This window comes from Anomaloglossus baeobatrachus, chromosome 2, assembly GCF_048569485.1.
Source record: "Anomaloglossus baeobatrachus isolate aAnoBae1 chromosome 2, aAnoBae1.hap1, whole genome shotgun sequence".
Taxonomy (NCBI): domain Eukaryota; kingdom Metazoa; phylum Chordata; class Amphibia; order Anura; family Aromobatidae; genus Anomaloglossus; species Anomaloglossus baeobatrachus.
Window position 1 is genome coordinate 2,634,751 of NC_134354.1, and position 21,932 is coordinate 2,656,682.

Here is a 21,932-nt window from a genome sequence, read left to right on the forward strand (position 1 = left end):
GCGCCGCATGAGAACCGGACCGGAACCAGAACCCTGATCCCACAGCCCCGCATGAGAACCGGACCGGAACCAGAACCCTGATCCCACAGCCCCGCATGAGAACCGGACCGAGACCAGAACCCTGATCCCACAGCGCCACATGAGAACCGGACCGGGGACCAGAACCCTGATCCCACAGCCCCGCATGAGAACCGGACCGAGACCAGAACCCTGATCCCACAGCTCCGCATGAGAACCGGACCGGGGACCAGAACCCTGATCCCACAGCGCCGCATGAGAACCGGACCGGAACCAGAACCCTGATCCCACAGCGCCGCATGAGAACCGGACCGGAACCAGAACCCTGATCCCACAGCGCCGCATGAGAACCGGACCGGGGACGAGAACCCTGATCCCACAGAGCCGCATGAGAACCGGACCGGAACCAGAACCCTGATTCCACAGCGCCGCATGAGAACCGGACCGGAACCGAGAGCAGGGACCAGAACCCTGATCCCACAGCGCCGCATGAGAACCGGACCGGAACCAGAACCCTGATCCCACAGCGCCGCATGAGAACCGGAGCGGGGACCAGAACCCTGATCCCACAGCGCCGCATGAGAACCGGACCGGAACCAGAACCCTGATCCCACAGCGCCGCATGAGAACCGGACCGGAACCGAGAGCAGGGACCAGAACCCTGATCCCACAGCGCCGCATGAGAACCGGACCGGAACCAGAACCCTGATCCCACAGCGCCGCATGAGAACCAGACCGGGGACCAGAACCCTGATCCCACAGCACCGAATGAGAACCGGACCGGAACCAGAACCCTGATCCCACAGCGCCGCATGAGAACCGGACCGGAACCAGAACCCTGATCCCACTGCGCTGCATGAGAACCGGACCGGAACCGAGAGCAGGGACCAGAACCTTGATCCCACAGCGCCGCATGAGAACCGGACCGGAACAGAGAGCAGGGACCAGAACCCTGATCCCACAGCGCCGCATGAGAACCGGACCGGGGACCAGAACCCTGATCCCACAGCGCCGCATGAGAACCGGACCGGGGACCAGAACCCTGATCCCACAGCGCCGCATGAGAACCGGACCGGGGACCAGAACCCTGATCCCACAGCGCCGCATGAGAACCGGACCGGGGACCAGAACCATGATCCCACAGCGCCGCATGAGAACCGGACTGGGGACCAGAACCCTGATCCCACAGCGCCTCATGAGAACCGGACCGGAACTAGAACCCTGATCCCACAGCGCCGCATGAGAACCGGACCGGAACCAGAACCCTGATCCCACAGCGCCGCATGAGAACCGGACCGGAACCGAGAGCAGGGACCAGAACCCTGATGCCACAGCGCTGCATGAGAACCGGACCAGGGACCAGAACCCTGATCCCACAGCGCCGCATGAGAACCGGACCGGAACCAGAACCCTGATCCCACAGCGCCGCATGAGAACCGGACCGGAACCGAGAGCAGGGACCAGAACCCTGATCCCACAGCGCCGCATGAGAACCGGACCGGGGACCAGAACCCTGATCCCACAGCGCCGCATGAGAACCGGACCGGAACCGAGAGCAGGGACCAGAACCCTGATCCCACAGCGCTGCATGAGAACCGGATCGGGGACCAGAACCCTGATCCCACAGCGCCGCATGAGAACCGGACCGGGGACCAGAACCCTGATCCCACAGCGCCGCATGAGAACCGGACCGGAACCGAGAGCAGGGACCAGAACCCTGATCCCACAGCGCCGCATGAGAACCGGACCGGGGACCAGAACCCTGATCCCACAGCGCTGTATGAGAACCGGACCGGAACCGAGAGCAGGGACCAGAACCCTGATCCCACAGCGCCGCATGAGAACCGGACCGGGGACCAGAACCCTGAGCCCACAGCGCCGCATGAGAACCGGACCGGAACCGAGAGCAAGGACCAGAACCCTGATCCCACAGCGCCGCATGAGAACCGGACCGGAACCGAGAGCAGGGACCAGAACCCTGATCCCACAGCGCCGCATGAGAACCGAACTGGGGACCAGAACCCTGATCCCACAGCGCCGCATGAGAACCGGACCGGGGACCAGAACCCTGATCCCACAGCGCCGCATGAGAACTGGACCATGCTCTCATGCTGTGTGTACGCTGTGTGTATGCTGTGTGTATGCTGTGTGTACGCTGTGTGTATTCTGTGTGTACGCTGTGTGTATGCTGTGTGTACGCTGTGTGTACGCTGTGTGTACGCTGTGTGTATGCTGTGTGTACGCTGTGTGTATGCTGTGTGTACGCTGTGTGTACGCTGTGTGTATGCTGTGTGTATGCTGTGTGTACGCTGTGTGTATGCTGTGTGTACGCTGTGTGTACGCTGTGTGTACGCTGTGTGTACATTCTCTGTGTGTACGCTGTGTGTACGCTGTGTGTACGCTGTGTGTATGCTGTGTGTACGCTGTGTGTATGCTGTGTGTATGCTGTGTGTATGCTGTGTGTACGCTGTGTGTACGCTGTGTGTATGCTGTGTGTACGCTGTGTGTATGCTGTGTGTACGCTGTGTGTACGCTGTGTGTACGCTGTGTGTATGCTGTGTATATGCTGTGTGTACGCTGTGTGTACGCTGTGTGTATGCTGTGTGTATGCTGTGTGTACGCTGTGTGTACGCTGTGTGTACGCTGTGTGTACATTCTCTGTGTGTACGCTGTGTGTACGCTGTGTGTACATTCTCTGTGTGTACGCTGTGTGTATGCTGTGTGTACGCTGTGTGTACGCTGTGTGTACATTCTCTGTGTGTACGCTGTGTGTACGCTGTGTGTACATTCTCTGTGTGTACGCTGTGTGTATGCTGTGTGTACGCTGTGTGTACGCTGTGTGTACGCTGTGTGTACGCTGTGTGTACATTCTCTGTGTGTACGCTGTGTGTATGCTGTGTGTACGCTGTGTGTACGCTGTGTGTACATTCTCTGTGTGTACGCTGTGTGTACGCTGTGTGTATGCTGTGTGTACGCTGTGTGTATGCTGTGTGTATGCTGTGTGTACGCTGTGTGTACGCTGTGTGTATGCTGTGTGTACGCTGTGTGTATGCTGTGTGTATGCTGTGTGTACGCTGTGTGTATGCTGTGTGTACGCTGTGTGTACGCTGTGTGTACGCTGTGTGTATGCTGTGTATATGCTGTGTGTATGCTGTGTGTATGCTGTGTGTACGCTGTGTGTATGCTGTTTGGACGCTGTGTGTACGCTGTGTGTACGCTGTGTGTATGCTGTTTGGACGCTGTTTGTACGCTGTGTGTACGCTGTGTGTACGCTGTGTGTACATTCTCTGTGTGTACGCTGTGTGTACATTCTCTGTGTGTACGCTGTGTGTACGCTGTGTGTACATTCTCTGTGTGTACGCTGTGTGTACGCTGTGTGTACATTCTCTGTGTGTACGCTGTGTGTACGCTGTGTGTACATTCTCTGTGTGTACGCTGTGTGTATGCTGTGTGTACGCTGTGTGTACATTCTCTGTGTGTACGCTGTGTGTATGCTGTGTGTACGCTGTGTGTACGCTGTGTGTACGCTGTGTGTACGCTGTGTGTACATTCTCTGTGTGTACGCTGTGTGTGTGCTGTGTGTATGCTGTGTGTACGCTGTGTGTACGCTGTGTGTACGCTGTGTGTATGCTGTGTGTATGCTGTGTGTATGCTGTGTGTATGCTGTGTGTACGCTGTGTGTACGCTGTGTGTATGCTGTGTATATGCTGTGTGTATGCTGTGTGTACGCTGTGTGTATGCTGTGTGTACATTCTCTGTGTGTACGCTGTGTGTATGCTGTTTGGACGCTGTGTGTATGCTGTGTGTACGCTGTGTGTATGCTGTGTGTACGCTGTGTGTACGCCGTGTGTACGCTGTGTGTACGCTGTGTGTACGCTGTGTGTATGCTGTGTGTACGCTGTGTGTACGCTGTGTGTACGCTGTGTGTATGCTGTGTGTACGCTGTGTGTACATTCTCTGTGTGTACGCTGTGTGTATGCTGTGTGTACGCTGTGTGTACGCTGTGTGTACGCTGTGTGTACATTCTCTGTGTGTACGCTGTGTGTGTGCTGTGTGTATGCTGTGTGTACGCTGTGTGTATGCTGTGTGTACGCTGTGTGTATGCTGTGTGTATGCTGTGTGTATGCTGTGTGTATGCTGTGTGTACGCTGTGTGTACGCTGTGTGTACGCTGTGTGTATGCTGTGTATATGCTGTGTGTATGCTGTGTGTACGCTGTGTGTATGCTGTTTGGACGCTGTGTGTATGCTGTGTGTATGCTGTGTGTATGCTGTGTGTACGCTGTGTGTACGCTGTGTGTACGCTGTGTGTATGCTGTTTGGACGCTGTGTGTATGCTGTGTGTACGCTGTGTGTATGCTGTGTGTACGCTGTGTGTACGCCGTGTGTACGCTGTGTGTACGCTGTGTGTACGCTGTGTGTACGCTGTGTGTATGCTGTGTGTACGCTGTGTGTATGCTGTGTGTACGCTGTGTGTACGCTGTGTGTACGCTGTGTGTACGCTGTTTGTACGCTGTGTGTACGCTGTGTGTACGCTGTGTGTACATTCTCTGTGTGTACGCTGTGTGTACATTCTCTGTGTGTACGCTGTGTGTACGCTGTGTGTACATTCTCTGTGTGTACGCTGTGTGTACGCTGTGTGTACATTCTCTGTGTGTACGCTGTGTGTACGCTGTGTGTACATTCTCTGTGTGTACGCTGTGTGTACGCTGTGTGTACATTCTCTGTGTGTACGCTGTGTGTACGCTGTGTGTACATTCTCTGTGTGTACGCTGTGTGTATGCTGTGTGTACGCTGTGTGTACATTCTCTGTGTGTACGCTGTGTGTATGCTGTGTGTACGCTGTGTGTACGCTGTGTGTACGCTGTGTGTACATTCTCTGTGTGTACGCTGTGTGTGTGCTGTGTGTATGCTGTGTGTATGCTGTGTGTACGCTGTGTGTACGCTGTGTGTATGCTGTGTGTACGCTGTGTGTACGCTGTGTGTACGCTGTGTGTACGCTGTGTGTACATTCTCTGTGTGTACGCTGTGTGTATGCTGTGTGTACGCTGTGTGTATGCTGTGTGTACGCTGTGTGTATGCTGTCTGTACGCTGTGTGTACGCTGTGTGTACATTCTCTGTGTGTACGCTGTGTGTGTGCTGTGTGTATGCTGTGTGTATGCTGTGTGTACGCTGTGTGTACGCTGTGTGTACGCTGTGTGTATGCTGTGTGTACGCTGTGTGTATGCTGTGTGTACGCTGTGTGTATGCTGTGTGTACGCTGTGTGTATGCTGTGTGTACGCTGTGTGTGTGCTGTGTGTACGTTCTCTGTACGTTGTGTGTACGCTCTCTGTATGCTGTGTGTACGCTGTGTGTACGGTGTCTGTACGCTGTGTGTACGCTGTGTGTACGTTCTCTGTACGCTGTGTGTATGCTGTGTGTACATTCTCTGTGTGTACGCTGTGTGTATGCTGTGTGTACGCTGTGTGTATGCTGTGTGTACGCTGTGTGTGTGCTGTGTGTACGCTGTGTGTACGCTGTGTGTACGTTGTGTGTACGCTCTCTGTATGCTGTGTGTGTGCTGTGTGTACGCTGTCTGTACGCTGTGTGTACGTTGTGTGTATGCTGTGTGTATGCTGTGTGTACGCTGTGTGTGTGCTGTGTGTGTGCTGTGTGTATGCTGTGTGTACGCTGTGTGTATGCTGTGTGTACGCTGTGTGTACGCTGTGTGTGTGCTGTGTGTATGCTGTGTGTATGCTGTGTGTACGCTGTGTGTGTGCTGTAAGTGTGCTGTGTCTACGCTGTGTGTACGTTCTGTGTACGTTGTGTGTACGCTCTCTGTATGCTGTGTGTATGCTGTGTGTACGCTGTGTGTACGCTGTGTGTACGTTCTCTGTACGCTGTCTGTACGTTGTGTGTACATTCTCTATATGCTGTGTGTACGCTGTCTGTACGTTGTGTGTACGCTCTCTGTATGCTGTGTGTACGCTCTCTGTATGCTGTGTGTACGCTGTGTGTACGCTGTCTGTACGCTGTGTGTACGCTGTGTGTACGCTGTGTGTACGCTCTCTGTATGCTGTGTGTACGCTGTGTGTACGCTGTCTGTACGCTGTGTGTACGCTGTGTGTACGCTCTCTGTATGCTGTGTGTACGCTGTGTGTACGCTGTCTGTACGCTGTCTGTACGTTGTGTGTACGCTCTCTGTATGCTGTGTGTACGCTGTGTGTACGCTGTCTGTATGCTGTGTGTACGCTGTGTGTACGTTCTCTGTACGCTGTCTGTACGCTGTGTGTACGTTCTCTGTACGCTGTCTGTACGCTGTGTGTACGCTGTGTGTACGTTCTCTGTATGCTGTGTGTACGCTGTGTGTACGCTGTCTGTACGCTGTGTGTACGCTGTGTGTACGTTCTCTGTACGCTGTCTGTACGTTGTGTGTACGCTCTCTGTATGCTGTGTGTACGCTGTGTGTATGCTGTGTGTATGCTGTGTGTATGCTGTGTGTACGTTCTCTGTACGCTGTGTGTACGCTGTGTGTACGCTGTGTGTACGCTGTGTGTACGCTGTGTATACGCTGTGTGTACGTTCTCTGTACGCTGTGTGTACGCTGTGTGTACGTTGTGTGTACGCTCTCTGTATGCTGTCTGTACGCTGTGTGTACGCTGTGTGTACGTTGTGTGTACGCTGTCTGTACGCTGTGTATACGCTGTGTGTACGTTCTCTGTACGCCGTGTGTACGCTGTCTGTACGCTGTCTGTACGCTGTGTATACGCTGTGTGTACGTTCTCTGTACGCTATGTGTATGCTGTGTGTACGCTGTCTGTACGTTGTGTGTACGCTCTCTGTATGCTGTGTGTACGCTGTCTGTACGCTGTGTGTACGCTCTCTGTATGCTGTGTGTACGCTGTGTGTACGCTGTGTGTACGCTGTGTGTACGCTGTGTGTACGCTGTCTGTACGCTGTGTGTACGCTGTCTGTATGCTGTGTGTACGCTGTGTGTACGCTGTCTGTACGCTGTGTGTACGCTGTCTGTACGCTGTGTGTACGCTGTCTGTACGCTGTGTGTACGCTGTGTGTACGTTCTCTGTATGCTGTGTGTACGCTGTCTGTACGCTGTGTGTACGCTGTCTGTACGCTGTGTGTACGCTGTCTGTACGCTGTGTGTACGCTGTGTGTACGTTCTCTGTATGCTGTGTGTATGCTGTGTGTACGCTGTCTGTACGTTGTGTGTACGCTCTCTGTATGCTGTGTGTACGCTGTCTGTACGCTGTGTGTACGCTCTCTGTATGCTGTGTGTACGCTGTGTGTACGCTGTCTGTACGCTGTGTGTACGTTCTCTGTATGCTGTGTGTACGCTGTGTGTACGCTGTCTGTACGCTGTGTGTACGCTGTCTGTACGCTGTGTGTACGCTGTGTGTACGTTCTCTGTATGCTGTGTGTACGCTGTGTGTACGCTGTCTGTACGCTGTCTGTACGCTGTGTGTACGTTCTCTGTACGCTGTGTGTACGCTGTGTGTACGCTCTCTGTACGCTGTGTGTATGCTGTGTGTACGTTCTCTGTATGCTCTCTGTATGCTGTGTGTATGCTGTGTGTACGTTCTCTGTACGTTCTCTGTACGCTGTGTGTACGTTCTCTGTACGCTGTCTGTACGCTGTGTGTACGCTGTGTGTACGCTGTGTGTACGTTCTCTGTATGCTCTCTGTATGCTGTGTGTACGCTGTGTGTACGCTGTGTGTACGCTGTGTGTATGCTGTGTGTACGTTCTCTGTATGCTCTCTGTATGCTGTGTGTACGCTGTGTGTACGTTCTCTGTATGCTGTGTGTATGCTGTGTGTACGTTCTCTGTACGCTGTGTGTACGCTGTGTGTACGCTGTGTGTACGCTGTGTGTACGCTGTGTGTACGTTCTCTGTACGCTGTGTGTACGCTGTGTGTACGTTCTCTGTACGCTGTGTGTACGCTGTGTGTACGCTCTCTGTACGCTGTGTGTACGCTGTGTGTACGCTGTGTGTATGCTGTGTGTACGCTGTGTGTACGCTGTGTGTATGCTGTGTGTACGCTGTGTGTACGCTGTGTGTACGCTGTCTGTACGCTGTGTGTACGCTGTCTGTACGCTGTCTGTACGTTGTGTGTACGCTCTCTGTACGCTGTGTGTACGCTGTGTGTACGCTGTGTGTACGCTGTGTGTACGCTGTGTGTACGCTGTGTGTACGCTGTGTGTACGTTCTCTGTACGCTGTGTGTACGCTGTGTGTACGTTCTCTGTACGCTGTGTGTACGCTGTGTGTACGCTGCATACGCCGTGCTGTATTCGCCCCAGTGTAGCAGCAGACACCGGGGGCGGAGGGCACGGGGAGGCGTCACATACCTCAGGACGGGGGAGGACGCACACACCTCTCGCAGGGTGCGGAGGAGCAGGTTGGGCGAGGAGAGCAGCAGGTGAGCTCCCGACAGGCCGCAGCCGAGGAGGAAACCACTGTCAGGTATGGAGGACACTGCAGAGTACACAACATAGAGCGGGGGCAGGATACACACAGCCCATATACTCTATATACTGCTCACCAACCAGAGAACAAACACATATACACCATATATGTGTACGAAATCTCATATATTATACTCACCGAGCAGTGTGGATAAGATAGGAGATGTGGTATACAGATGAGACCGTGCAGTGTGGATAAGGTAGAAGATGTGGTATACAGGTGAGACCGTGCAGTGTGGATAAGGTAGAAGATGCGGTATACAGGTGAGACCGTGCAGTGTGGATAAGATAGAAGATGTGGTATACAGGTGAGACCGTGCAGTGTGGATAAGGCAGAAGATGTGGTATACAGGTGAGACCGTGCAGTGTGGATAAGGCAGAAGATGTGGTATACAGGTGAGACCGTGCAGTGTGGATAAGGCAGAAGATGTGGTATACAGGTGAGACCGTGCAGTGTGGATAAGGCAGGATATGTGGTATACAGGTGAGACCGTGCAGTGTGGATAAGGCAGAAGATGTGGTATACAGGTGAGACCGTGCAGTGTGGATAAGGCAGAAGATGTGGTATACAGGTGAGACCGTGCAGTGTGGATAAGATAGGAGATGTGGTATACAGGTGAGACCGTGCAGTGTGGATAAGGCAGAAGATGTAGTATACAGGTGAGACCGTGCAGTGTGGATAAGGCAGAAGATGTAGTATACAGGTGAGACCGTGCAGTGTGGATAAGATAGGAGATGTGGTATACAGGTGAGACCGTGCAGTGTGGATAAGATAGGAGATGTGGTATATAGGTGAGACCGTGCAGTGTGGATAAGATAGAAGATGTGGTATACAGGTGAGACCGTGCAGTGTGGATAAGATAGGAGATGTGGTATATAGGTGAGACCGTGCAGTGTGGATAAGATAGAAAATGTGGTATACAGGTGAGACCGTGCAGTGTGGATAAGATAGGAGATGTGTTATACAGGTGAGACCGTGCAGTGTGGATAAGGCAGAAGATGCGGTATACAGGTGAGACCGTGCAGTGTGGATAAGGCAGAAGATGTAGTATACAGGTGAGACCGTGCAGTGTGGATAAGATAGGAGATGTGGTATACAGGTGAGACCGTGCAGTGTGGATAAGATAGGAGATGTGGTATATAGGTGAGACCGTGCAGTGTGGATAAGATAGAAGATGTGGTATACAGGTGAGACCGTGCAGTGTGGATAAGATAGGAGATGTGGTATATAGGTGAGACCGTGCAGTGTGGATAAGATAGAAAATGTGGTATACAGGTGAGACCGTGCAGTGTGGATAAGATAGGAGATGTGTTATACAGGTGAGACCGTGCAGTGTGGATAAGGCAGAAGATGCGGTATACAGGTGAGACCGTGCAGTGTGGATAAGGCAGAAGATGTGGTATACAGGTGAGACCGTGCAGTGTGGATAAGGCAGAAGATGCGGTATACAGGTGAGACCGTGCAGTGTGGATAAGACAGAAGATGCGGTATACAGGTGAGACCGTGCAGTGTGGATAAGGCAGGAGATGTGGTATACAGGTGAGACCGTGCAGTGTGGATAAGACAGAAGATGTGGTATACAGGTGAGACCGTGCAGTGTGGATAAGATAGAAGATGTGGTATACAGGTGAGACCGTGCAGTGTGGATAAGGTAGAAGATGCGGTATACAGGTGAGACCGTGCAGTGTGGATAAGGCAGGAGATGTGGTATACAGGTGAGACCGTGCAGTGTGGATAAGGCAGGAGATGTGGTATACAGGTGAGACCGTGCAGTGTGGATAAGGCAGGAGATGTGTTATACAGGTGAGACCGTGCAGTGTGGATAAGGCATGAGATGTGGTATACAGGTGAGACCGTGCAGTGTGGATAAGGCAGAAGATGTGGTATACTGGTGAGACCGTGCAGTGTGGATAAGGTAGAAGATGTGGTATACAGGTGAGACCGTGCAGTGTGGATAAGGTAGAAGATGCGGTATACAGGTGAGACCATGCAGTGTGGATAAGGCAGGAGATGTGGTATACAGGAGAGACCGTGCAGTGTGGATAAGGCAGAAGATGTGGTATACAGGTGAGACCGTGCAGTGTGGATAAGGCAGGAGATTTGGTATACAGGTGAGACCGTGCAGTGTGGATAAGGCAGGAGATGTGGTATACAGGAGAGACCGTGCAGTGTGGATAAGGCAGGAGATGCGGTATACAGGTGAAACCGTGCAGTGTGGATAAGACAGGAGATGTGGTATACAGGTGAGACCGTGCAGTGTGGATTAGATAGAAGATGTGGTATACAGGTGAGACCGTGCAGTGTGGATAAGATAGAAGATGTGGTATACAGGTGAGACCGTGCAGTGTGGATAAGATAGAAGATGTGGTATACAGGTGAGACCGTGCAGTGTGGATAAGGTAGAAGATGTGGTATACAGGTGAGACCGTGCAGTGTGGATTAGATAGAAGATGTGGTATACAGGTGAGACCGTGCAGTGTGGATAAGGCAGAAGATGTGGTATACAGGTGAGACCGTGCAGTGTGGATTAGATAGAAGATGTGGTATACAGGTGAGACCGTGCAGTGTGGATAAGGCAGAAGATGTGGTATACAGGTGGGAACGTGCAGTGTGGATAAGGCAGGAGATGTGGTATACAGGTGAGACCGTGCAGTGTGGATAAGATAGAAGATGTGGTATACAGGTGAGACCGTGCAGTGTGGATAAGGCAGAAGATGTGGTATACAGGTGAGACCGTGCAGTGTGGATAAGGTACAAGATGTGGTATACAGGTGAGACCGTGCAGTGTGGATAAGGCAGGAGATGTGTTATACAGGTGAGACCGTGCAGTGTGGATAAGGCAGAAGATGTGGTATACAGGTGAGACCGTGCAGTGTGGATAAGGTACAAGATGTGGTATACAGGTGAGACCGTGCAGTGTGGATAAGACAGAAGATGTGGTATACAGGTGAGACCGTGCAGTGTGGATAAGACAGAAGATGTGGTATACAGGTGAGACCGTGCAGTGTGGATAAGACAGAAGATGTGGTATACAGGTGAGACCGTGCAGTGTGGATAAGGCAAAAGATGTGGTATACAGGGGAGACCGTGCAGTGTGGATAAGGTAGAAGATGTGGTATACAGGTGAGACCGTGCAGTGTGGATAAGATAGAAGATGTGGTATACAGGTGAGACCGTGCAGTGTGGATAAGGTACAAGATGTGGTATACAGGTGAGACCGTGCAGTGTGGATAAGATAGAAGATGTGGTATACAGGTGAGACCATGCAGTGTGGTATACAGGTGAGACCGTGCAGTGTGGATAAGGCAGGAGATGTGGTATACAGGTGAGACCGTGCAGTGTGGATAAGGTAGAAGATGTGGTATACAGGTGAGACCGTGCAGTGTGGATAAGGTAGAAGATGCGGTATACAGGTGAGACCGTGCAGTGTGGATAAGGCAGGAGATGTGGTATACAGGTGAGACCGTGCAGTGTGGATAAGGCATGAGATGTGGTATACAGGTGAGACCGTGCAGTGTGGATAAGGTAGAAGATGTGGTATACAGGTGAGACCGTGCAGTGTGGATAAGGCAGGAGATGTGGTATACAGGAGAGACCGTGCAGTGTGGATAAGGTAGAAGATGTGGTATACAGGTGAGAACGTGCAGTGTGGATAAGGTAGAAGATGTGGTATACAGGTGAGAACGTGCAGTGTGGATTAGATAGAAGATGTGGTATACAGGTGAGACCGTGCAGTGTGGATAAGGTAGAAGATGTGGTATACAGGTGAGACCGTGCAGTGTGGATAAGGCAAAAGATGTGGTATACAGGGGAGACCGTGCAGTGTGGATAAGGTAGAAGATGTGGTATACAGGTGAGACCGTGCAGTGTGGATAAGAGAGAAGATGTGGTATACAGGTGAGACCGTGCAGTGTGGATAAGGCAAAAGATGTGGTATACAGGGGAGACCGTGCAGTGTGGATAAGGTAGAAGATGTGGTATACAGGTGAGACCGTGCAGTGTGGATAAGATAGAAGATGTGGTATACAGGTGAGACCGTGCAGTGTGGATAAGGTACAAGATGTGGTATACAGGTGAGACCGTGCAGTGTGGATAAGATAGAAGATGTGGTATACAGGTGAGACCATGCAGTGTGGTATACAGGTGAGACCGTGCAGTGTGGATAAGGCAGCGGATGTGGTATACAGGTGAGACCGTGCAGTGTGGATAAGGTAGAAGATGTGGTATACAGGTGAGACCGTGCAGTGTGGATAAGGTAGAAGATGCGGTATACAGGTGAGACCGTGCAGTGTGGATAAGGCAGGAGATGTGGTATACAGGTGAGACCGTGCAGTGTGGATAAGGCATGAGATGTGGTATACAGGTGAGACCGTGCAGTGTGGATAAGGTAGAAGATGTGGTATACAGGTGAGACCGTGCAGTGTGGATAAGGTAGAAGATGCGGTATACAGGTGAGACCATGCAGTGTGGTATACAGGTGAGACCGTGCAGTGTGGATAAGGCAGGAGATGTGGTATACAGGAGAGACCGTGCAGTGTGCATAAGAGAGAAGATGTGGTATACAGGTGAGACCGTGCAGTGTGGATAAGGTAGAAGATGTGGTATACAGGTGAGACCGTGCAGTGTGGATAAGGTAGAAGATGTGGTAAACAGGTAAGACCGTGCAGTGTGGATAAGATAGAAGATGTGGTATACAGGTGAGACCGTGCAGTGTGGATAAGGTAGAAGATGTGGTATACAGGTGAGACCGTGCAGTGTGGATAAGATAGAAGATGTGGTATACAGGTGAGACCGTGCAGTGTGGATAAGATAGAAGATGTGGTATACAGGTGAGACCGTGCAGTGTGGATAAGATAGAAGATGTGGTATACAGGTGAGACCGTGCAGTGTGGATAAGGCAGGAGATGTGGTATACAGGTGAGACCGTGCAGTGTGGATAAGGCAGGAGATGTGGTATACAGGTGAAGACCGTGCAGTGTGGATAAGGCAGGAGATGTGGTATACAGGTGAGACCGTGCAGTGTGGATAAGATAGAAGATGTGGTATACAGGTGAGACCGTGCAGTGTGGATAAGCCAGAAGATGTGGTCTACAGGTGAGACCGTGCAGTGTGGATAAGATAGAAGATGTGGTATACAGGTGAGACCGTGCAGTGTGGATAAGATAGAAGATGTGGTATACAGGTGAGACCGTGCAGTGTGGATAAGGTAGAAGATGTGGTATACAGGTGAGACCGTGCAGTGTGGATAAGATTGAAGATGTGGTATACAGGTGAGACCGTGCAGTGTGGATAAGCCAGAAGATGTGGTATACAGGTGAGACCGTGCAGTGTGGATAAGATAGAAGATGGGGTATACAGGTGAGACCGTGCAGTGTGGATAAGACAGAAGATAAGGTATACAGGTGAGACCGTGCAGTGTGGATAAGATAGAAGATGGGGTATACAGGTGAGACCGTGCAGTGTGGATAAGACAGAAGATGTGGTATACAGGTGAGACCGTGCAGTGTGGATAAGGCAGGAGATGTGGTATACAGGTGAGACCGTGCAGTGTGGATAAGATAGAAGATGTGGTATACAGGTGAGACCGTGCAGTGTGGATAAGACAGAAGATGTGGTATACAGGTGAGACCGTGCAGTGTGGATAAGGCAGGAGATGTGGTATACAGGTGAGACCGTGCAGTGTGGATAAGATAGAAGATTGGGTATACAGGTGAGACCGTGCAGTGTGGATAAGACAGAAGATGTGGTATACAGGTGAGACCGTGCAGTGTGGATAAGACAGAAGATGTGGTATACAGGTGAGACCGTGCAGTGTGGATAAGGTAGAAGATGTGGTATACAGGTGAGACCGTGCAGTGTGGAGAAGGCAGAAGATGTGGTATACAGGTGAGAACGTGCAGTGTGGATAAGGTAGAAGATGCGGTATACAGGAGAGACCGTGCAGTGTGGATAAGGTAGAAGATGCGGTATACAGGTGAGACCCTGCAGTGTGGTATACAGGTGAGACCGTGCAGTGTGGATAAGGTAGAAGATGTGGTATACAGGTGAGTCCGTGCAGTGTGGATAAGATAGAAGATGTGGTATACAGGTGAGACCGTGCAGTGTGCATAAGGCAGAAGATGCGGTATACAGGTGAGACCGTGCAGTGTGGATAAGAGAGAAGATGTGGTATACAAGGTGAGACCGTGCAGTGTGGATAAGGCAGAAGATGCGGTATACAGGTGAGACCGTGCAGTGTGGACAAGATAAAAGATGCGGTATACAGGTGAGACCGTGCAGTGTGGATAAGATAGAAGATGTGGTATACAGGTGAGACCGTGCAGTGTGGATAAGGTAGAAGATGTGGTATACAGGTGAGTCCGTGCAGTGTGGATAAGGTAGAAGATGTGGTATACAGGTGAGACCGTGCAGTGTGGATAAGGTAGAAGATGTGGTATACACGTGAGACCGTGCAGTGTGGATAAGATAGAAGTTGTGGTATACAGGTGAGACCGTGCAGTGTGGATAAGGCAGAAGATGCGGTATACAGGTGAGACCGTGCAGTGTGGATAAGAGAGAAGATGTGGTATACACGTGAGACCGTGCAGTGTGGATAAGGCAGAAGATGCGGTATAAAGGTGAGACCGTGCAGTGTGGATAAGATAGAATATGTGGTATACAGGTGAGACCGTGCAGTGTGGATAAAGCAGAAGATGCGGTATACAGGTGAGACCGTGCAGTGTGGATAAGATAGAAGATATGGTATACAGGTGAGACCGTGCAGTGTGGATAAGGCAGAAGATGCGGTATACAGGTGAGACCGTGCAGTGTGGATAAGAGAGAAGATGTGGTATACAGGTGAGACCGTGCAGTGTGGATAAAATAGAAGATGTGGTATACAGGTGAGACCGTGCAGTGTGGATAAGAGAGAAGATGTGGTATACAGGTGAGACCGTGCAGTGTGCATAAGAGAGAAGATGTGATACACAGGTGAGACCGTGCAGTGTGGATAAGAGAGAAGATGTGGTATACAGGTGAGACCGTGCAGTGTGGATAAGAGAGAAGATGTGGTATACAGGTGAGACCGTGCAGTGTGGATAAGAGAGAACATGTGGTATACAGGTGAGACCGTGCAGTGTGGATAAGGCAGAAGATGCGGTATACAGGTGAGACCGTGCAGTGTGGATAAGGCAGAAGATGCGGTATACAGGTGAGACCGTGCAGTGTGGATAAGGCAGAAGATGCGGTATACAGGTGAGACAGTGCAGTGTGGATAAGGCAGAAGATGCGGTATACAGGTGAGACCGTGCAGTGTGGATAAGAGAGAAGATGTGGTATACAGGTGAGACCGTGCAGTGTGGATAAGGTAGAAGATGTGGTATACAGGTGAGACCGTGCAGTGTGGATAAGAGAGAAGATGTGGTATACAGTTGAGAACATGCTTTGTGGATAAGGCAGAAGATGTGGTATACAGGTGAGACCGTGCAGTGTGGATAAGAGAGAAGATGTGGTATACAGGTGAGACCGTGCAGTGTGGATAAGAGAGAAGATGTGGTATACAGGTGAGACCGTGCAGTGTGGATAAGGCAGAAGATGCGGTATACAGGTGAGACCGTGCAGTGTGGATAAGGCAGAAGATGCGGTATACAGGTGAGACCGTGCAGTGTGGATAAGGCAGAAGATGCGGTATACAGGTGAGACCGTGCAGTGTGGATAAGGCAGAAGATGCGGTATACAGGTGAGACCGTGCAGTGTGGATAAGAGAGAAGATGTGGTATACAGGTGAGACCGTGCAGTGTGGATAAAATAGAAGATGTGGTATACAGGTGAGACCGTGCAGTGTGGATAAGGTAGAAGATGTGGTATACAGGTGAGACTGTGCAGTGTGGATAAGGCAGAAGATGCGGTATACAGCTGAGACCGTGCAGTGTGGATAGGACAGAAGATGTGGTATACAGGTGAGACCGTGCAGTGTGGATAAAATAGAAGATGTGGTATACAGGTGAGACCGTGCAGTGTGGATAAGGTAGAAGATGCGGTATACAGGTGAGTCCGTGCAGTGTGAATAAGGTAGAAGATGGGGTATACAGGAGAGACCGTGCAGTGTGGATAAGAGAGAAGATGCGGTATACAGGTGAGTCCGTGCAGTGTGAATAAGGTAGAAGATGTGGAATACAGGTGAGACCGTGCAGTGTGGATAAGGCAGAAGATGTGGTATACAGGTGAGATCGTGCAGTGTGTTATACAGGGGAGACCGTGCAGTGTGGATAAGATAGAGGATGTGGTATACAGGTGGGAACATGCTTTGTGGATAAGGCAGAAGATGTGGTGTACAGGTGAGACCGTGCAGTGTGGATAAGGTACAAGATGTGGTATACAGGTGAGACTGTGCAGTGTGGATAAGACAGAAGATGTGGTATACAGGTGAGACCGTGCAGTGTGGATAAGACAGAAGATGTGGTATGCAGGTGAGACTGTGCAGTGTGGATAAGGCAGAAGATGCGGTATACAGGTGAGACCGTGCAGTGTGGATAAGGCAGAAGATGCGGTATACAGGTGAGACCGTGCAGTGTGGATAAGGCAGAAGATGCGGTATACAGGTGAGACCGTGCAGTGTGGATAAGAGAGAAGATGTGGTATACAGGTGAGACCGTGCAGTGTGGATAAAATAGAAGATGTGGTATACAGGTGAGACCGTGCAGTGTGGATAAGGTAGAAGATGTGGTATACAGGTGAGACTGTGCAGTGTGGATAAGGCAGAAGATGCGGTATACAGGTGAGACCGTGCAGTGTGGATAGGACAGAAGATGTGGTATACAGGTGAGACCGTGCAGTGTGGATAAAATAGAAGATGTGGTATACAGGTGAGACCGTGCAGTGTGGATAAGGTAGAAGATGCGGTATACAGGTGAGTCCGTGCAGTGTGAATAAGGTAGAAGATGGGGTATACAGGTGAGACCGTGCAGTGTGGATAAGAGAGAAGATGCGGTATACAGGTGAGTCCGTGCAGTGTGAATAAGGTAGAAGATGTGGTATACAGGTGAGACCGTGCAGTGTGGATAAGGTAGAAGATGGGGTATACAGGTGAGACCGTGCAGTGTGGATAAGAGAGAAGATGTGGTATACAGGTGAGTCCGTGCAGTGTGAATAAGGTAGAAGATGTGGAATACAGGTGAGACCGTGCAGTGTGAATAAGGTAGAAGATGTGGTATACAGGTGAGACCGTGCAGTGTGGATAAGGAAGAAGATGTGGTATACAGGTGAGACCGTGCAGTGTGGATAAGGAAGAAGATGTGGTATACAGGTGAGACCGTGCAGTGTGAATAAGGTAGAAGATGTGGTATACAGGTGAGACCGTGCAGTGTGGATAAGAGAGAAGATGTGGTATACAGGTGAGACCGTGCAGTGTGGATAAAATAGAAGATGTGGTATACAGGTGAGACCGTACAGTGTGGATAAGGTAGAAGATGTGGTATACAGGTGAGACCGTGCAGTGTGGATAAAATAGAAGATGTGGTATACAGGTGAGACCGTGCAGTGTGGATAAGAGAGAAGATGTGGTATACAGTTGAGAACATGCTTTGTGGATAAGGCAGAAGATGTGGTATACAGGTGAGACCGTGCAGTGTGGATAAGAGAGAAGATGTGGTATACAGGTGAGACCGTGCAGTGTGGATAAGGCAGAAGATGCGGTATACAGGTGAGACCGTGCAGTGTGGATAAGGCAGAAGATGCGGTATACAGGTGAGACCGTGCAGTGTGGATAAGGCAGAAGATGCGGTATACAGGTGAGACCGTGCAGTGTGGATAAGGCAGAAGATGCGGTATACAGGTGAGACCGTGCAGTGTGGATAAGAGAGAAGATGTGGTATACAGGTGAGACCGTGCAGTGTGGATAAAATAGAAGATGTGGTATACAGGTGAGACCGTGCAGTGTGGATAAGGTAGAAGATGTGGTATACAGGTGAGACCATGCAGTGTGGATAAGGTAGAAGATGCGGTATACAGGTGAGACCGTGCAGTGTGGATAAAATAGAAGATGTGGTATACAGGTGAGTCCGTGCAGTGTGGATAAGGTAGAAGATGTGGTATACAGGTGAGACTGTGCAGTGTGGATAAGGCAGAAGATGCGGTATACAGGTGAGACCGTGCAGTGTGGATAGGACAGAAGATGTGGTATACAGGTGAGACCGTGCAGTGTGGATAAAATAGAAGATGTGGTATACAGGTGAGACCGTGCAGTGTGGATAAGATAGAAGATGTGGTATACAGGTGAGACCGTGCAGTGTGGATAAGATAGAAGATGTGGTATACAGGTGAGACCGTGCAGTGTGGATAAGGCAGAAGATGTGGTATACAGGTGAGACCGTGCAGTGTGGATAAGACAGAAGATGTGGTATACAAGTGAGACAGTGCAGTGTGGATAAGGCAGAAGATGTGGTATACAGGAGAGACCGTGCAGTGTGGATAAGATAGAAGATGTGGTATACAGGTGAGGCCGTGCAGTGTGGATAAGAGAGAAGATGCGGTATACAGGTGAGTCCGTGCAGTGTGAATAAGGTAGAAGATGTGGAATACAGGTGAGACCGTGCAGTGTGAATAAGGTAGAAGATATGGTATACAGGTGAGACCGTGCAGTGTGGATAAGGTAGAAGATGTGGTATACAGGTGAGACCGTGCAGTGTGGATAAGACAGAAGATGTGGTATACAGGTGAGACCGTGCAGTGTGGATAAGGCAGAAGATGTGGTATACAGGTGAGACCGTGCAGTGTGGATAAGGAAGAAGATGTGGTATACAGGTGAGACCGTGCAGTGTGGATAAGGAAGAAGATGTGGTATACAGGTGAGACCGTGCAGTGTGAATAAGGTAGAAGATGTGGTATACAGGTGAGACCGTGCAGTGTGGATAAGAGAGAAGATGTGGTATACAGGTGAGACCGTGCAGTGTGGATAAAATAGAAGATGTGGTATACAGATGAGACCGTGCAGTGTGGATAAGGTAGAAGATGTGGTATACAGGTGAGACCGTGCAGTGTGGATAAGAGAGAAGATGTGGTATACATGTGAGACCGTGCAGTGTGGATAAGAGAGAAGATGTGGTATACAGGTGAGACCGTGCAGTGTGGATAAGGCAGAAGATGCGGTATACAGGTGAGACCGTGCAGTGTGGATAAGGCAGAAGATGCGGTATACAGGTGAGACCGTGCAGTGTGGATAAGGCAGAAGATGCGGTATACAGGTGAGACCGTGCAGTGTGGATAAGAGAGAAGATGTGGTATACAGGTGAGACCGTGCAGTGTGGATAAAATAGAAGATGTGGTATACAGGTGAGACCGTGCAGTGTGGATAAGGTAGAAGATGTGGTATACAGGTGAGACTGTGCAGTGTGGATAAGGCAGAAGATGCGGTATACAGGTGAGACCGTGCAGTGTGGATAGGACAGAAGATGTGGTATACAGGTGAGACCGTGCAGTGTGGATAAAATAGAAGATGTGGTATACAGGTGAGATTGTGCAGTGTGGATAAGGTAGAAGATGCGGTATACAGGTGAGTCCGTGCAGTGTGAATAAGGTAGAAGATGGGGTATACAGGTGAGACCGTGCAGTGTGGATAAGAGAGAAGATGTGGTATACAGGTGAGACCATGCAGTGTAAATAAGGCAGAAGATGTGGTCTACAGGTGAGACCGTGCAGTGTGGATAAGGTAGAAGATGTGGTATACAGGTGAGACCGTGCAGTGTGGATAAGGTAGAAGATGGGGTATACAGGTGAGACCGTGCAGTGTGGATAAGAGAGAAGATGTGGTATACAGGTGAGTCCGTGCAGTGTGAATAAGGTAGAAGATGTGGAATACAGGTGAGACCGTGCAGTGTGAATAAGGTAGAAGATGTGGTATACAGGTGAGACCGTGCAGTGTGGATAAGGTAGAAGATGTGGTATACAGGTGAGACCGTGCAGTGTGGATAAGACAGAAGATGTGGTATACAGGTGAGACCGTGCAGTGTGGATAAGGCAGAAGATGTGGTATACAGGTGAGACCGTGCAGTGTGGATAAGGAAGAAGATGTGGTATACAGGTGAGACCGTGCAGTGTGGATAAGGAAGAAGATGTGGTATACAGGTGAGACCGTGCAGTGTGGATAAGGCAGAAGATGTGGTATACAGGTGAGACCGTGTAGTGTGAATAAGGTAGAAGATGTGGTATACAGGTGAGACCGTGCAGTGTGGATAAGGCAGAAGATGTGGTATACAGGTGAGATCGTGCAGTGTGTTATACAGGGGAGACCGTGCAGTGTGGATAAGATAGAGGATGTGGTATACAGGTGGGAACATGCTTTGTGGATAAGGCAGAAGATGTGGTGTACAGGTGAGACCGTGCAGTGTGGATAAGGTACAAGATGTGGTATACAGGTGAGACTGTGCAGTGTGGATAAGACAGAAGATGTGGTATACAGGTGAGACCGTGCAGTGTGGATAAGACAGAAGATGTGGTATACAGGTGAGACTGTGCAGTGTGGATAAGGCAGAAGATGCGGTATACAGGTGAGACCGTGCAGTGTGGATAAGGCAGAAGATGCGGTATACAGGTGAGACCGTGCAGTGTGGATAAGGCAGAAGATGCGGTATACAGGTGAGACCGTGCAGTGTGGATAAGAGAGAAGATGTGGTATACAGGTGAGACCGTGCAGTGTGGATAAAATAGAAGATGTGGTATACAGGTGAGACCGTGCAGTGTGGATAAGGTAGAAGATGTGGTATACAGGTGAGACTGTGCAGTGTGGATAAGGCAGAAGATGCGGTATACAGGTGAGACCGTGCAGTGTGGATAGGACAGAAGATGTGGTATACAGGTGAGACCGTGCAGTGTGGATAAAATAGAAGATGTGGTATACAGGTGAGACCGTGCAGTGTGGATAAGGTAGAAGATGCGGTATACAGGTGAGTCCGTGCAGTGTGAATAAGGTAGAAGATGGGGTATACAGGTGAGACCGTGCAGTGTGGATAAGAGAGAAGATGCGGTATACAGGTGAGTCCGTGCAGTGTGAATAAGGTAGAAGATGTGGTATACAGGTGAGACCGTGCAGTGTGGATAAGGTAGAAGATGGGGTATACAGGTGAGACCGTGCAGTGTGGATAAGAGAGAAGATGTGGTATACAGGTGAGTCCGTGCAGTGTGAATAAGGTAGAAGATGTGGAATACAGGTGAGACCGTGCAGTGTGAATAAGGTAGAAGATGTGGTATACAGGTGAGACCGTGCAGTGTGGATAAGGTAGAAGATGTGGTATACAGGTGAGACCGTGCAGTGTATATAAGACAGAAGATGTGGTATACAGGTGAGACCGTGCAGTGTGGATAAGCCAGAAGATGTGGTATACAGGTGAGACCGTGCAGTGTGGATAAGGAAGAAGATGTGGTATACAGGTGAGACCGTGCAGTGTGGATAAGGAAGAAGATGTGGTATACAGGTGAGACC

At 50.4% G+C, this 21,932-nt stretch overlaps 1 protein-coding gene across 2 annotated transcripts in view; it reads left to right on the forward strand.

The window, feature by feature from the left end:
- Window positions 1–8,377: 8,377 nt before the first annotated feature.
- VANGL1 (VANGL planar cell polarity protein 1) overlaps window positions 8,378–21,932 on the forward strand; it is a 246,678-nt gene continuing 233,123 nt past the window's right edge. For both annotated transcript variants that reach the window (XM_075332746.1, XM_075332748.1), the window contains exon 1: window positions 8,378–8,476. The gene's annotated coding sequence lies outside the window, so the exon portion shown is untranslated. The remainder of the gene's footprint in view (window positions 8,477–21,932) is intronic.